Here is a 17,449-nt window from a genome sequence, read left to right as displayed (position 1 = left end):
ATTGCAACGATTCACTTAGTAGCTCCTAATATTAATTATTGATTGACTCTCCTGAGGACTACAACTTATTAAATCTTATTTGTAAAAACAACAGAGTGGCATCAATAGGAGTGTTGAACAGCGGTTGATTAATGAGGGAGCCTAATCATCGTTGAATCCAGGGGAGTGTTTTTTCCCCATTTCAATCCATTTGGTTGTATTATATTGCAACTTTAAATAGCAGCACTAAGAGTAAGCCCCATGAAAATCATTGTTTTTATAAAGAGAAATGAACAAATCCTTTAAAGAGTATTAACTGTCATTAGTAACCTATGACAAACCAAAATCACAATCTCCTACAATTCTTTATAATTTAAAATATAAGTATGCTCAGAAAAGAAGTTTCTTTTCCTTTCTGGAAATACGTTTTTGTTTCACTGAATCTTTCTCATTGCCAATTTTACAATGACTCTGTAAAGATTATGCTATATGATATTTCCAACATCCCTACCTTATTCTAGGGTCTAGGAGATCCTTATTTGGTCTCAGGAATCCTGGGAAGTAACTGAAAAAGACAAACAGGACTTGGAGAAGAGACGTGGATAAATGTGCTATTTCGGTCTTTCAATAAGGAGTCAGACTACTTCAAAAAGATAGTCTTGGCCACAAAGCCAATAGTATTTCTAATGACAGGGAAAAATCTGTTGTAAGATGGTCGACAGGACTGATAGGGAAATTCCAGTCCCTGACCAAAGACTCCCTTTCCGAGTTCTTCCTACCCAGCTTGCCGAGCGTGTGCACTCGCACGAGCGCCAAATTACTACTAATGCGGAATGCGGAAGTAACAGACTATAAATTGTTCCCTCTGCTTAAGCTCAGGACTCAGACCCCTGGAAAGTGATCTCTTCTGTGCCCGCCAGTGTGAAGTAAACCTTCTGCCTTCCAAGATCCCTGAGTGCCGCTTGGTTCTTCCACCAGGGCAGACCAGGTTCTGTAACACTAGAAGAAGAAAAGGATAAATGAATACACTAGGCCACTACTGCCTAAACTAGAAAAAAAATAAGTGAAATTGCTCTTATGAATCAATTTCCTAGACCCTGTTCGCATGCAGCTTGAAAAGGCACTACAAATAGTGGACATCTCAGAACCAAAATCATTTAAATTACAAATGGGAAACATTTTTATAACTATCCATGCAGTTATTCATTAAATAGTTATTAAGCTACTACTATGGGCCAGGCACTGAATATAGAGTTCCATTTTTAAAAATAGAACTTATCTCATTTTGATATCTTGGAATAGGTTTACTTTATAGACAATGAATATACTGAAGAAAATCAGTGATTTTTAGTCTTTTAAAAATTGCATAAATTACATATGTTGGTTATACATATCTGATTTTCCTTAGTCTTAATCCTCACACAGCTCCTGTTCACTTCTGTAACCCAGGGGACCTGACTGAGATACAGCCTGGGCTTTCAGCCTCTAGTCTCATCTGGCTGCCAGCCTGATTATGCCAATGGGAGGCTATTTAAGGTTCCTGGTACCAATTCCAATGTGGGGGTGGGGTTCCTTACACCAACAAGTAATTCTCAAAACACCAACAGCGTGTCCAAAAATTCAACTTTATTATGGGTGGCTTAGTCTGTTAAGCATTCAACTCTTGATCTCCCCTCAAGTCATGATCTCACCGTTTGTGTTACCAAGCCCCATGTTGGGCTCTGTACTGACAGCATGGAGCCTGCTTGGGTTTCTGTCTCCCCCTCATTTTTGCCCCTTCCCTGCTTGTATTCTCTCTTTCTCTCTCAAAATAAATAAATAAACTTAAAAAAAAATTTAACTTAATTCTGACACTATCCAGGAGCAGCATCAGATTCCACAGGTTTAAGGCTCAGTCCCACAAAACTAGCCTCCCACTTTTCTTTTCTTTTTTTTTTAATGTTTATTTCTGACAGACAGAGACAGAGAGAGAGAGAGACAGACAGAGAGACAGAGCATGAGCGGGGGGAGGGGCAGAGACAGAGGGAGACACAGAATCCGAAGCAGGCTGCAGGCTCTGAGCTGTCAGCACAGACCCCGACGCGGGGCTTGAACTCATGAACTGCGAGATCATGACCTGAGCCGAAGTCAGATGCTTAACCGACTAAGCCACCCAGGCACCCCAGCCTCCCACTTTTCAACCCCCTGACAGTTCAGACATCACTAGGAAGCTTCTGACCAACAGGCTACAAATTGGAGCTTCTCACAACCTTCTCCTCTGTTTCAATTAATTTGCTAGAGTGGTTCACAGAACTCAAAGAAATGTTTTTCTTACCAGATTACCAGTTTATTACAAGGGGATAAAACTCACAATCACCCAGAGGTAAGAGATGCATAAGGCAAGGAATGGGGAAGGGGTGTGGAGCTTCCATGCCCTCTCCAAGCTTGCCACTCTTCCAGAACCTTCTTGTGTCCACCTATCCAGAAGCTCTCCTTTTGGGTTTTTATGGAGGCTTTATTAAGTAGTCATAATTAATTAAACCATTGGCCATTGGCGATTAAATCAACCTCCAATTCCCCTTCACTCCCCAGAAGTCAGGGTGTGACTGAATTTACCAACCCTCTTATCACCTAATTGGGTCTCTTGGCAACCAGCCCCATCCTTAGGTGGGGGCCATAGTCACATCATTAACATAACAAAAACACCTTTATAACTCTCATTCTTAGAAAATTCCAAATGTTTTAGGAGCTCTATGTCAGAAATGGGGACGAAAACCAAATATATACTTCTTAGCATAAATCACAATATTCCAGAGTTAACTGTGAAAAATGGATGGCAGGAGGAAGGAAGAAGCCCGGGTTTTTCTCTCTGTGCCCCATCCTCTGCCTCAGAGTCTCCAACATGGTTCCAGCTTTAATAGGGTGACTTCAGCCCCTGGGGCTTATTAGTTAACATCACCCCATTGTCCTTTGTCTTCAGCCTGGGAGTGGAAGTGGCAATTTGCTGTTGCTAATTTCTGGGATGGCTCAACACTCTCTGTCTCTTTAAAGCTTCCACCACCTGAATGATCAATTTCCAACACTAAACTCTATGTTTTAAATACATAGAGTAGTGTCAATTTTAATGGTAGAACCCTGATTGATATACTATGTAACAGAGAAATAGTTGGACACAATTTGAATTATCAATAATGAGAAGATAGTTAAATCAATTATGTTGCAGTCAGAAAATTTTACGGCTATGATTATAAAGCCTTCATTCTAGGATTATAAAGACTTCTAAGGAACAAGGAAATGATCATGACATATATAATGTTTAGTGAATAAATTTAGAATGTAAAGAAACCTACTGTATGACTATAACTTTAAAAGAAAATCAGAAACCCTGTTTAAGGGCAATAATGAGATACTGGGTGAATCTTTTACTGTACTTAATTTTTTTTCTGTCATGTATTATCATTTCTATCAGTGAACAAAATAATATAAAAAATATACACATTCCTCAGTGACTGCCCGTTTGGAATTTACTTTCACATATAGGACGGTTCTATAGCATAAACATGATAGATCTATGATACTTAGGGTGTGATTTGAAAGTCTCTAGCCAAACATCATTTGTCCTATTATCCTATAATGAGAGCCTGATAACCCAACATGAAGAGTATGTTTTAGTGTTTGTCAATGAAAATAAAGGTTCGTTTAACTCTATAATATTGTATGTAACTGGTAATACAGGAGCCAACTAACAGACGATGTGGGATTCATTTATTTAAATAGCCCTAAGCACCTACTGGAATCTTTGGAAAGTAGCACTGGGAAGGATCAGAAGACAGAACATATACGATTAAAGGTCTGGCTGGGTACCAAGTCCCAAAGCTTGGCACACTTAGAAGACAATGGCACCAGGTACCCAAAAGGAACTGGCAAAGAGAATTTGAAATTTGCAAGAGTTAAGGAGGGAGAATTTTTCTAAGACTGATCTGTTTCATGTGTCTTCAGATCAGTTCAACCCTGTGTACTCAAGGAAATCTTAACAACCATAACCATCTATTTGTGGACTACAGGGCATCAGTCTTCTGTGACACAAAAGTGAGATTGAAATCACTTTTGATGTAATGGTTGGAACAACACTAATAAAATCCTGTCAAGCTCCTGGGCTTTTTAAATTCAATGTTACTACTCCCACCACCCCACTAAAAAAGTCACTAAATTCATAGCACAGGCATTCATAAACAAAATATAAATATGCAAAAAAAAGTAAACAATGTAAGAAGAATAACATTATTTTTGGAGCTGGAAATCAAACTGGATGTATTTTAACTATTTTAACTGGTATAAGACAGTTGACGGTGGAAAAAAAAAAACAAAAAACGGAGAAACAATCCAATTTACACAGGGGAATCCCACAAAGTACAGGAATTGTCACCCATACTACCCCAGGAAGAAGGAATGAAGATGAAGTTTAAAAAGATTTAAACGAAAGTCTGTACAAGTAGTTATTTCTCTACTCGATCTCATGAGCTCCTTCCAAACAAGTAACCACTCAGCAGAAGAATGGAGGTTTGCTGTATGGATTCCTGGATATGGAGACACCAAACATAATTGGAAACGGGCAATAAATAAAATGTATGCATTGAATGTTGAAACCACTATCTCTCTTCCCTATATTGGCCCTCAGGACACAAGCAGCAAATGTAAATCACTATACTTAAGACCGAGAGAAAGTACTCAGGGGGATATGGTTAGACCATGAGAAAAGACATAAACATATTGGCATCAAAGACTTCTCACTGAAAACAGCTCAGACAGGTCATGCTACAATAAAGTCTAAAGCCTACTAGCCACATAAATGTGGATACAGCCTCCACTCAGTTATTTCCCATGTTTCAACATAAGTAGCCATCACTTCACACCCATTAGGATGGCTCCTATAAAATAAATAAATAAATAAATAAATAAATAAATAAATAAATAGCAAGTGCTGATGAGAATGTGGAGAAATTGGAACCTGTGTGTACTCTTGGTGAGACTGTAAAACGGTGCAATCACTTTGGAAAACAATGTGGAATTTCCTCAAACAAAAGTAGAGCTACTATATGATCCAGCAATCCCACTTCTAGGTGTATATCAAAAAAAAAAAAAAAAATCAAAAATAGTGTCTCAAAGACATATTTATACACCTATATTTATGACTGGGTTATTTGCAACAGCCAAGAAATGGAAACCACTAAAATGTCCATCTATGGATGAATGGATAAACACGATGTTGCCTACACATACAATGGAATATTTTTCAGCCTTAAAAGAAGAAAATCCTATGACATGATACCACATAGATGAACCTTGAGGACATTATACTAAGTTAAATAAGCCAGAAACAACAACAAAAAAATACTTTTGATTCCACTTATATGAGGTATCTAAAATAGTCAAATTCATAGAAACATATGGAATGGTGGTTACCAGAGGCTGAGGGAAAAGGAGAAAGGGAAATTGTTTAATCGGAATGGAGTTTCAGATTTACAAGGTGAAGAAGTTTGGAAGATCTATTTCACAACGGTGTGAATATACTTAACTCTACTGAAATTATCCTTTAAATGGTTAATATGCTTAAAAAAAGAAATACACAAGTATATTCATTCACACTCATATGTATGTTTGCATATGTATGTAGGTTTTTAGAATATTTGCAAGTAGACTGGGTAAGTCATAGGCTAGGGCAAAAGGGAAACGATGTGTTTATTTGTTCTTTTTTTAAAAAGTTAATGTGTTTTTTTTAACCATATTTACATATTTTTTCAACTAAAAAAAGCCAAATAAAGGGGCACCTGGGTAGCTCAGTTGGTTGAGTGTCTAATTCTTGATTTTGGCTCAGGTCATGAGGTCATAGTCTTGGGATCCAATCCCGAGGCTCAGCGCAGAGCCTGCTTGGAATTCTCTCTCTCATTCTCTCTCTCTGTCTCTCCCTTGCTCCCTGCTCTCTCTCACATGTGCTTTCTCTCTCTCTCAAAATAAAAACTTTTTTAAAAAGCCAAATAAATTATAAAATATGCTCCTTCCACACTCCTGCCACCCTCACTCTACCTGGAAACCCTAACCCACAGACTGACTGGTCAGAATTACAAAAAGCTTACTTCCTCAGTGTGGGACAATTTGTTGGTATCATTCATACTCTAGAGTGCCCTGTAAGCACAGGCTCAAACTAGTCTCCAGTGGAAACCACATCTTGCTTAACTCTGTTCTCTGGTTATCCTGCCTCCCTCTCTCGATTTTCCCTGAGTGCACTCCCTTAAGAAGTAACTTGTACAAGTGTTCTGATCTCAGGTTGTTTCTAGGGAGCCATACATAAGACAGCATTCTATATTTTGCCTTTATGTGCTACCTAAGACTTTACTTGTTATTGTCTTTGCTACTACATCATAAGTCTTTGAAGATAGGGTCCATGTGTCTTTCTCTACAGTGTTATCAACAATGCCTCACAGAGTACCAGGTACAAACATGGTCAGTGTGCAGTAAGTAATTGTTGAATGAATATTAAATGAATCTAAGTATCATTATCCTGCCTCAGTGAGGAGCAGGGTTGAACCATATGCTTTTGACCAATTCCTGGCCCATGATAAATATTCACAAGTGCTGGGATGTCTACCACAAGAGGGAAGTAGAACTGGAAGTTTCATGATGCTACTCTTTGATCTGTTGACCAATGAACCTTGTCTACTTGCCTGGACATAGTTAATTATATGATTTTCACCTATTCTGCGTGACTACTTAGGCAGTAGTCTGTCTTAGGGTAATTTAAGACATTGGCCCCTTCTTCCATTGTCAATCTGTAATCCAAAGCAGTTAAACCACCTATCAAACGGTGGCATCTTCTTCAAGTATGAAAGTGAATGGGAAATTTTATATCTCCATAATTTGGAAAATGGAAGTAACATAGATCACCAGGGAAAAAAAGTTTATTTTCTCTGGAAAATTTACTTTATGCTCTCTCTCTCTCAAAACAATAAACATTAAAAAATAAATAAATAGGGGCACCTGGGTGGCTCAGTCAATTGTCTGAATTCAGCTCAGATCATGATCTCACTGTTCATGACTTCAAGCCCTGTGTTTTGCTCTGTGCTGACAACTCAAAGCCTGGAGCCTACTTCAGATTCTGTGTCTCCCTCTCTCTTTCTCTACCCCTCCACCACTCCCCCCACTCGTGCTCTCTCTCTCTCTTTCTCTAAAATACATAGCATAAATAAATAAATAAATAAATAAATAAATAAATAAATACGAGACAGAGACCACAACAGACCAAGAGAAAAAATGACTTCAAGAACAGAGTATATTCAGGGATATGAAAACTATCCCCAAAGAAATAAGCTATTATATCCTAAAACAGAAAGCAAAACTAATATTAATAATAATAATAATAGTAATAGAAGAAATGAAAAATTTAATTTAAGAGTTTGAAGACAAATAAACTTGATGCATACCGCCCAAAAAAGCAAAAAAAAAAAAAAAAAAAAAAAAGTAAAGTAAGGTATAATAACTTAAACTAAAAACTGAGGAGCCAGTTCAAGGGATTCAACATCCAAATAACAAGAATCTCAGATAGGGAGAATAAGTGGGGAGAAAAGAAGGAGGGAGATGAAAGAAATACTGTTTTTTTAATTTTCAAAACTTGAAAAACATAAGACTCTAGGTTGAAAAAAATCCACCAGAATGCAAACTGGTGCAGCCACTCTGGAAAACACTATGGAGGTTCCTCAAAAAGTTTTAAAAAATGGAGCTACTCTACAACCCAGCAATTACACTACAAGGTATTTATCCAAGAGATACAAAAATAGTGATTTAAAGGGAGACATGAACCCCAATGTTTATAGCAGTACTATCAACAATACCCAAGTTATACAAAGAGATCAAAGGTCCATTATTTGATGAATGGATAAAGAAGATGTGATGTGCATATATACACTGGAATATTACTCAGCCATCAGAAAGGATGAAATCTTGGGGCGCCTGGGTGGCTCAGTCGGTTGAGCATCCGACTTCGGCTCAGGTCATGATCTCACAGTCTGTGAGTTCAAGCCCCGCGTAGGGCTCTGTGCTGACTGACAGCTCAGAGACTGGAGCCCGCTTCGGATTCTGTCTCCCTCTCTCTCTGACCCTCCCCTGTTCATGCTCTGTCTCTCTCTGTGTCAAAAATAAATAAATATTGAATAGAGTAACATTTAAAAAAAAACGGATGAAATCTTGTCGTTTGCAACAATGTGGATGGAGTTTGAGTGTATTATGCTAAGTGAAATAAGTGAATCAGAGAAAGACAAATACCATATGATTTCACTCACATGTAGAATTTAAGAAGCAAAACAGATAAATATATGGAGGGGGAAGAGAGAGGGAAGCAAAACAAGCTTTTAACACTTTATAAAACAGAAAGTTTATAAATATTTTAAAATAGCTATTTTTAACTTTTTTCTCTTAAAGAGGTTAGGTCACTGAGTGTCAGAATTAGTACTAGGTTTATTAATTTATTGTTGTTATTCATATTTATTATGTTTATTATATTTATAGATATACACGTTCATTTCAAAACTGTTTACTTTTACTTACAAATATAAACTACTTCTACAAAATACCTAAATTCCAAAAAGAAAAAAAATGTGTATGTAGATTGCAAATGCATACTAGTTACACATACTCTGTTAAATAAAATGCTCAATAATCCAGAATAACCAATTCTCAATAATATCATATAATAGAGTTAAGCTATAACTACCTTCTTAGTAACCAAAACTAAAGTTTTAACTATCCAGTTTGGTATATGTCAGTGTGTGTCTGTATAAATATATATATATATATATATATGGAATTGGCTCATGGGACTGTGGAGACTAAGGTTAGTCCAAAATCTGAGGAGGTAAGTCAGCAGGCTGGAGACCCAGAGAAAAGTTATAGTTCAAGTTCAAAGTCAGTCTTCTGACAGAAATCCCTCTACTTTAGAGGAATTAAGTCTTTGTTCTATTAAAGCCTCCAACTGACTGGAAGATACCTACCCAATTTATGGAGAGTAATCTGCTTTACTCAGTCTACCTGCTTAAATGCTAATCTCATCCAAACATTCTTTCACAGAAACAACCAGAATAATTTGACCAAATACCTGGCCACCATGGACCAGCCAAAATGACACATAAAATTAACTATAACAATTAACATTAATTATTTAACCAGCTTTGAAGTCATCAAGAAAACTACTTGCCAAGCTTAGGTTTTCTCCCCAGTCCAGGAGGCAAGGGAAGGTGTGGCACTAAATGTGACATCAGCTGGTCACAGACAGTGAATGTGGCATTCACATCTCTTGACTAGACTACCAACCCCAGTGGAGCATCAGAACTGAGTACCCTACTAGTTTGCATTTCTCCTCTTCTAAGTGGCTATTTCACCATTTAATAAAAGGAGATGGTAAATGGGGTCCAATTTTCCCATCTGCTAACATGATAAAACTGGATGATAGTAGATGGAATATTGGACTCAGTACGTTATACCCCACCATCCCCAACTCTCACACACATCTTGATTCCTCATATTCTTTAAACATACTTCTTTTAGTTTTTTATTCAGAAGTCATCCAGAGAACTATTCAACTATTTCTAAGGCATCATTGCCACTGCTCTCTTGCATAGAACAGAGTATGTGATGGGGATAAAAATCCTCAATATTAGGAATCAGGAAAAATGCATTAACAATAATAATTTGAGAGTGAGTACAGGTTATGACTTAATAAAGTCAATGATTCCATATTGCATACAAATAAAACTAGTTGTTTTTTTTTTCTTAATTCCTTATGTTTACACTATAGGCTGTCCTTTTTAAGAATTAGTTAGAATGGAGCAGTGGTGTTGTATGTAAGTGCTGAATCACTATATTGTACACCTGAAACTAATATTACACTGTATGTTCACTAACTGGAATTTAAATAAAAACTTAAAAAAAAAAGAATTAGTTAGAATGCATCATTGTTGATATAACATCTATGTAAGAAAATTAGGAAAGATGTCAGACACATATGCCCATTAAACCCAGGAAATAACTCAACTCGGGTTGTTCATTGGATAAGAAATAAAATATGAGTTTGGGGGCTCATTTTAGTGTCATTTTTTTCTTGAAATATTTTATTTATTTGAATAAATATGCATATTATTCTGATAATAGAAACTTCAAATTATGTTATTCACTCAAAGTGTAGCACATAGCAGTAATAATGATATAAAATAATGGTAGCAAAATATGGCTTCTCCACATAAGATAGAATAGCAGATGAACATAAAAAAAAAAAAATGCAAGTTCAAAGAGCAATTTATTCAGTGGCCAGCAAGCAGGGATTTGTATAATCTAGCCTAGAGGAAACAGAGGTAGAGATAAGCTTCTGGGAGTCTGATCTAATGACATAGATGACCAAGGCTGAACTTTAACAAAAATAAATTATTTGATTTTCTCCCCAGTCAAACCCCAAGCCTATATGTTTAGTAGCCATGAAGCTTACCAGCAGGGCTTCATAACATAAAAAAGGATTCAAAAAAACATCAAAGAACAACATAGATCCTTAAAATATATTAGCGACCGATCCACCTAGAGTAGGTGTTACTTCGTGAAACGGTACTAACATCCATTCCGTGCAACTTTTAAAACATCAAGTTAGAGCACTGCTACAATCACATAGAAGTGTTGAATGAGGTTCAGTTATGTGAGTCAACACAAATATATTTCCACTTCTTCAGACTTAGCAGTTTATATTCTGGGAACTTTCTACAATACTCTTATGGCAGAAATGACCGAGTGGGTCACCAAAAATGTCTGCACCCTTTTCCATAGAGTGTAGAGTTGTCCTGAGAATCAATTGTCCAGCCAGGACAATTTTTTTCAAAGAAAAAAATTTGTATATAAAGAGGCCATCTGACCAGTTCTTGACAATGTAATGGTAGCAATGGTACATGCTGCTTCCAAACAATTAAGAGTGAATGTAAGTTCTCTCTCCTCACTCTATCTGTCTGCTGAATGAAGACTCGGGCCCCAAGAGATAGCATCATCAGAAGGTAGCAGGAGACTGGGTCCCTCAATAACCACATGGAGAAAATTCACATGCCAATCAAGAACACCTGCATTGGATTGGTATGTATACAAGAAAATAAACTTTCTTAGGAAAATCTCTGAAACCTTGAAATGTGTTTATGACAGAGACTAGTGGTGTCCTAACTAGCATAGATTTATGTGTGAATCATTTAGTGAGGGTCTGTTATATGCAAATACAGTAGAATAAGTTTATTGAACTATTGCCATCCTTCAAGTCCAAGTTCATATGCTATATGTTGTGAGAAACATTTTTTAAAATCTAAAATTCACGGATTCATGGGTGGCTCAGTTAGTTGAGTGTCCAACTCTTGATCTCAGCTCAGCTCTTGATCTCAGGGTCGTGAGTTCAAGTCCCACGCTGGGCTCTGTGCTGGGCCTTGAGCCTACTCAAAACAAAATAAAATAAAATCTAAAATTTATACATTTATTGAGTGTTTACCATGATCCAGACATTGTGATAAAAGCTTTACAAGTTTTAGCTACTTTATCTCATGTGATCTTCTGTAATGGGCTCCTTTAGGGCACTGGCCCAGCACACAAGACATCTACGCCCAGCCACACCCACCCAGCCACAGCAGTAAATCAGAAGTCATTTTGTTCCATATAACCTCCTGATCACAGGTGATCAAAAACCGTGATAAGGTTGAACAATCAGGAGATCATTAGTGATTTTCTAGTAAAAATTTTTAGAAGTCTGCAAAAAATTTAAAAAAATAAAAAGTAAATTTTTAGAAGTCTGTACATTTTGCTCTAGCCACATGGCCTTCATGTAACATGATCTGACTCAGTTTAAAATGCTTTTTTTTTTTGCGGGGACTGGGGGTAATTCTTTCTAATTGTTCTACAGAATAAGTATTTTGCATAGGGCTGAGCACACTAAGGATTATAAATCATTTACCACTGCCTGTCATCATATGTCTTTAATAGAATGCATGGATACAGGGCTCTAGAGAACCAATATAATTAACATATTATCAACAGGCTTAAGTTTGATGGCTGAGTTTGTCACTTTATGTGTTTTTGCGGTATCTATTCTGCAAGTTCTAACAAGGCCAGCATATGCATAGTTGATTTATGAATTATAATTTAGAGGGCACTAAATATCCACTATCAAATTTTTAAAACTCGCTATAGCTTGTCATACCCTTAATATCCCACCAGTAAGGTCATCTAAACCCATCTTGCTTAAAGCAGTTATGTTTCCCGAAAGTTTGTCAGATATCAATCGCCCATTAATGTCTTGAGCCATGGATCAGGGCAGAGTCTTGAAGGGAAAGACCCTAGGATATGTTTGTTTTACAGAAATAATGAGGTCAGGCTCATGGAGGAGTTCTTCGCCTTAATAGGAGACATAATGCTAGAGTTCTAAGCAGCCCTAGAATTGCATTAAAGCACCAGGTCCTGAAAGTGGGGGTTACAGAGAGCTAACATTTGTCAGGAATAACTATTACAAGTTAAGCTGGTGTTATATACTCACCTAAACTCCCTAGACACTGACAAAAGCAGTATCTCTCGAGTATACAAAGGCAGAAAAATCTATATTTTGGTATATGCTGAGCTTCAGTATGGAACTACTTCCTGTCCACATTTTTACTGTCTTGTGCAAAGAGTACATCAAGGGAGGCAACTGAATCATGAAAGGTTGAGTGAGAAACCATATTTCTAACTCACATACATATACAATGCTTTTGGTAACTCTTTAGAAATATCATCTATACGCTTCATAGAGAAAGTCTGTCCTTACAAAAATGAGGGAGTCCTATTCTTCACACCCTGTGCAAGTCTACTTCCCCCAAAGAGCAAGATATCTCTGTGTCTGTCGTGTGGTTTAAGGGACCTAACAGATTATGTAACATAAACAAAACACACTAAAGTATAATGTTGACACAGACATAGATTGAGTTGACTATCACAGTAAATAAAGGTTGATTGAAATAGTAAAACCAAAAGAGAAAATAGGAATATGCTAAATAATATGAGAGTTGGGAAAAAGGCCTTATTGACAGCCATTATAGTTATGTTATTGGCATATATAGCTCTGATGGGGAAACTTGAATTAAGTTTCATCTCCCCAAAATCATTTTGAATTCTTTATACTGTCTTGATGATCAAAAATCTCAGATTAATTTAATTTATTTTTTTTTAAGATTTAATATTTAAGTAATCCTACACCCAACGCGGGGCTCAAAGGTAAAACCCTGAAATCAAGAGTCCCCTTCTCCACCAACTGCATCAGCCAAAGGCCCCTTAAATTAATTTTAGAACAGTATATGGTATAAGTAACTGTTAAATAAGTGTTTGTTAGTTTCATTAAGAAGGAAACAATGGGGGCGCCTGGGTGGCTCAGTCGGTTAAAGGTCCGACTTCGACTCAGGTCACGATCTCATGGTCCCTGAGTTCGAGCCCCGTGTCGGGCTCTGGGCTGATGGCTCGGAGCCTGGAGCCTACTTCCAATTCTGTGTCTCCCTCTCTCTCTGCTCCTTCCCCGTTCATGCTCTGTCTCTCTCTGTCTCAAAAATAAATAAGCGTTAAAAAAAATTTTTTTTTTTTAAAAGAAGGAAACAATGTAGACAACACTTTGTAAAGTTTACATTTGAAGGGAAAGAGGTAGATCTGTTGCTAAAGGAAAGAAATGGAATGTTCAATAATGTACTTTTAGTGGGAAATAGAATTTTAGAGGTAACAGGAAGAATCTATTGAAAGAGAAAGTTGATATGTGAGCAAGGAAAAAAGTATCATCAGCATTAACAATCTCATTGATTTGATACATATAGGATTTAATATTTTCTGATATTACAAAAGGTGAGTAATTTTCAGATTATCTTTCATTAAGCACTAAATATTAGTTTATTCTCTCTAAATGAACTATGAAGATCAGCTTAACTATAGCAAGTCAGTCATCACAGTGCCAACATTATACTTTTTATAATTTGTGCTGAAATTAATGTTACATATTTCCTTTGCCTTGAAAATGTAGCACATATGCATATTTCTATTTAAAAGCCAAAGGTGAAACTTAAGATAATTTAGCAAGTAAATTATTCATAATTTGGTTAATTTCACTAATAAAGGAAGAAAAATCATTCTATGTTTGAAAAATACGTGACTGTCTTTGAGAACATAAAAGGTAAACAGGTAAATGTTAATAAATTCTCATTAACTGCAGCCATACCTTAGAAACAAGGAGGAGGGAGTGTGTTCTCGGGGTCTGTCAGCTACACTTGAGGATAGCTGCCAATCAGATATATTGAACAGTTTTGCGGGCTGCTCTGCCTCAGTGAGCAAAGCTATCATAAGAAACCAGCAGAGAGTAGCACACTTTCTATGGGGCTGGGAAAACAAAGGGTAGAGCGTTAACCACACACAACAAACACTCAGAGAAGAGAAACTACAAAAAAAGAGCAATCAGTCTCTGTGTGAAAGTACTATTTTTTTTAAGGTGAACTTATTCACCTATTTGAAGATCCAATTTGCCAAATTACAACATTTGAAAATTACCGTGATCTGATATCATAACAAAGGCATTGATGTGTGCAGGCACTGGTGTGTGTTCTGATGCCTCTGCCTTTGTCTATTGTTCTTCAAGTGACTGCCTGATAATCCTCACTCTTTATCTCCTCAAAGATCTCTTAAGGTCTAAAGAAATGAAATCCTTGGAGGTATCATTGAGAGACATAAGATATGCAAGAGTGAATTTCTAACATGGAAGAGCTTACCACAGGCATCTTTTCCACTTGGGTGAAAAAAAAAGCATCCCTCCTTTTGTGGTCCATGTGTCAGGGCTAGATCCTTGGCTGGATGTGACAGCACGATCATAGCAAATAGGGCTCTGGCCACTGGAAGGGGCACCTTCTAATTAATGCTGCAGTGACATACAACCTCTTAGATGCAACACTGTAACAGGATGTGGTCCTGGCAGTACTATTTCTCAGAACAAAAACATGAGGAATATGGTGCATCTGTCTGTCCATCAACTCTCTAGGTGACACACTGAAAGTCAGCAAGACCTGGAACTGTGTCTCAGGCACCCATCTGACATCCAAACACATGAGTTCTTCCATAGCCTAAAGTCATATTACCTTCCACTGTGTTCCTAGCAGAACGCAAAAACTAAACTCCTTAGTTAGGATCTGTACCTCCAAATAATCTCTCAAGTTTTCATCATGGTTTCTTTTACCATTATGGAGACTTCTCAGCTGTTCCCAAGGACACTGACAAGGACTCAAGAGATTTTAGAATCTCTCCTTAACTTTGTTCATATCTAAGAGAAAAGAGTTGGTTTTCAGAGTATTATCACTGCCCCAGTCATTTTATTTATTTATTTATTATCTATCTACCTGTCTATCTATCTATCTCCATGTCCCTCTTCGACCTCCATTCACAACACAGACCAGGCAAAGGGCCTGGGCTGGGGTATATATGGGTAGGTTTATTCTGCCTTCTCTTTCTGTGCAGTCAGTGTAAGAACACAGCCTGTGGTAAGCACCAGGAGGCTGCCTGAGGCATTTTAAGACAGAAGACACTGGGGCCATGTTTAAATAAAGAAGCACTTCCGGGGGTGTCTGGGTGGTGCAGTCCAATTCACATGTAAGAAACCAATCAGGGGCTAAATGACCATAACTGGGCAGGTTGTCATAGCTGGATCACAAGGGGCCAGATAAGAACAGTGATAACATAAGCCCACTTGGGACTTTACATTAGGACTCTTTCTGTTCCCTTTGTTTAATATCAATATTGACTCTTGACCTTTGGAAGACACTGAACTTGTAAGCAAGGGAAGGAGAGTTTCAATTTTGGGCAGAGAAATTTGAGACAAAAAAGAGGCAGGTTTCAGCACATCTGGGTCTTTCAGACCATCTTACGTGATTGACACATTCTCCCCTTTTTGTCTGGAAGTGCTTCTTTTTTTTAAAGCTTTTTTTTTTTTTTTTTCTTTTAGAGAAAGAGAGAGCGCAAGCTGGGGAGGGGCAAAAAGAAGACACAGAATCCTAAGCAGGCTCTCGCTGATGGCGCAGAGCCCAATGCAGGGCTCGAACTCACAAACCATGAGATCATGACCTGAGCTGAGATCAAGAGTCGATGCTTAAACTTGCCTCTTTTTTGTCTCATATTTCTCTGCCCAAAATTCAAACTCTTCTTCCCTTGCTTACAGGCTCAGAATCTTCCAAAGGTCAAGAGTCAATATTGATATTAAGCAATGGGAACATAAAGAGTCCTAATGTAAAGTCCAGAGTGAGCTCATGTTATCACTGTTCTTATCTGGCCCCTTGTGATCCAGCTATAACAACCTGCCCAGTTATGGTCATTTAGCACCTGATTGGTTCCTTGCATGTGAAGCCACACTATGGCCCATCAGCCACTAAACACTATTTTTATTTTTAATGTTTATTTTTTGAGAGAGAGAGACAGAGACACAGAATGCAAGTCGGGGAGGGGCAGAGAGGGAGGGAGACACATGATCTGAAGCAGGCTCCAGGCTCTAGGCTGTCAGCACAAAGCCCAAGGGACTCAAATTCACAAGCCCTGAAATCATGACCTGAGCCAAAGTTGGATGCTCAACCGACTGAGCCACCCAGGCACCCCTAAAAACTCTTTATTCAGCCATGTCATAAGCTGTGGTATATAAAAAACCATCCACATGACTGCCTAAGGCCTATAAAGTCAAAGAAGAGAGCTAGATTCACACCAAAAGGAAAACTTGTGAACATTTGTATTTATAAAGTGGTAATCTTTATTTGACAAATTTCATCGAGGATTTTAATGGAATCTGGATTATAGCCAGGGAAGATAAAATACAGGTGACAACTAAGTCCTACGTACAGTCATTTTTTTACTTTTTATTTTATTTTTAAATTTTTTAACATTTATTCATTTTTGAGAGACAGAGTGTGAGTAGGGGAGGGGCAGAGAGAGAGGGAGACACAGGTCTGAAGCAGGTTCCAGGCTCTGAGCTGTCAGCACAGAGCCTGACGTGGGGCTCCAACTCATGAACCATGAGATCATGACCTGAGCCGAAGTCAGACACTTAACCAACTGAGCCTCCCAGGTGCCCCTGTACAATCATTTTTTAAAAGATGATAACCAAATTGCGCTTTTTTTTCCTACTTTTACTACTGGTATATGATTTAAAGCATAATTTAGATGAGATTTAACAATTTATTTAAAATAATGGGAAGTGAACCAGCCTAGGAGTCAGGAGTCACACACACTCTTGTGTGTCCACACAGGCACTTTCACACACTAGTTATTAGGCAAGCCACTTAGTGTCACCTTTTCTCTCATTTACCGCTATATCTGTAGAATGAGAGATTCACACACATACTCTTGAATTCTGAATTGATTGGAATCTATTAATGACCATACAGGAAACCCACCC

General features: G+C 37.7%; 1 non-coding gene across 1 annotated transcript; it reads right to left on the bottom strand.

The window, feature by feature from the left end:
- Window positions 1–15,437: 15,437 nt before the first annotated feature.
- LOC128777914 (small nucleolar RNA SNORA51) lies at window positions 15,438–15,568 on the bottom strand. Its single transcript, XR_008423218.1, has one exon. It is a non-coding gene; the product is annotated as a small nucleolar RNA SNORA51 (small nucleolar RNA).
- Between the last annotated feature and the right edge of the window lie 1,881 nt (window positions 15,569–17,449).

Source organism: Panthera pardus, unplaced genomic scaffold, assembly GCF_024362965.1.
Source record: "Panthera pardus isolate Hobbes unplaced genomic scaffold, ASM2436296v1 HiC_scaffold_17, whole genome shotgun sequence".
Lineage (NCBI taxonomy): Eukaryota > Metazoa > Chordata > Mammalia > Carnivora > Felidae > Panthera > Panthera pardus.
The sequence above is the reverse complement of the archived record's forward strand: the minus strand, read 5'-3'. Positions and strand labels throughout refer to the sequence as shown.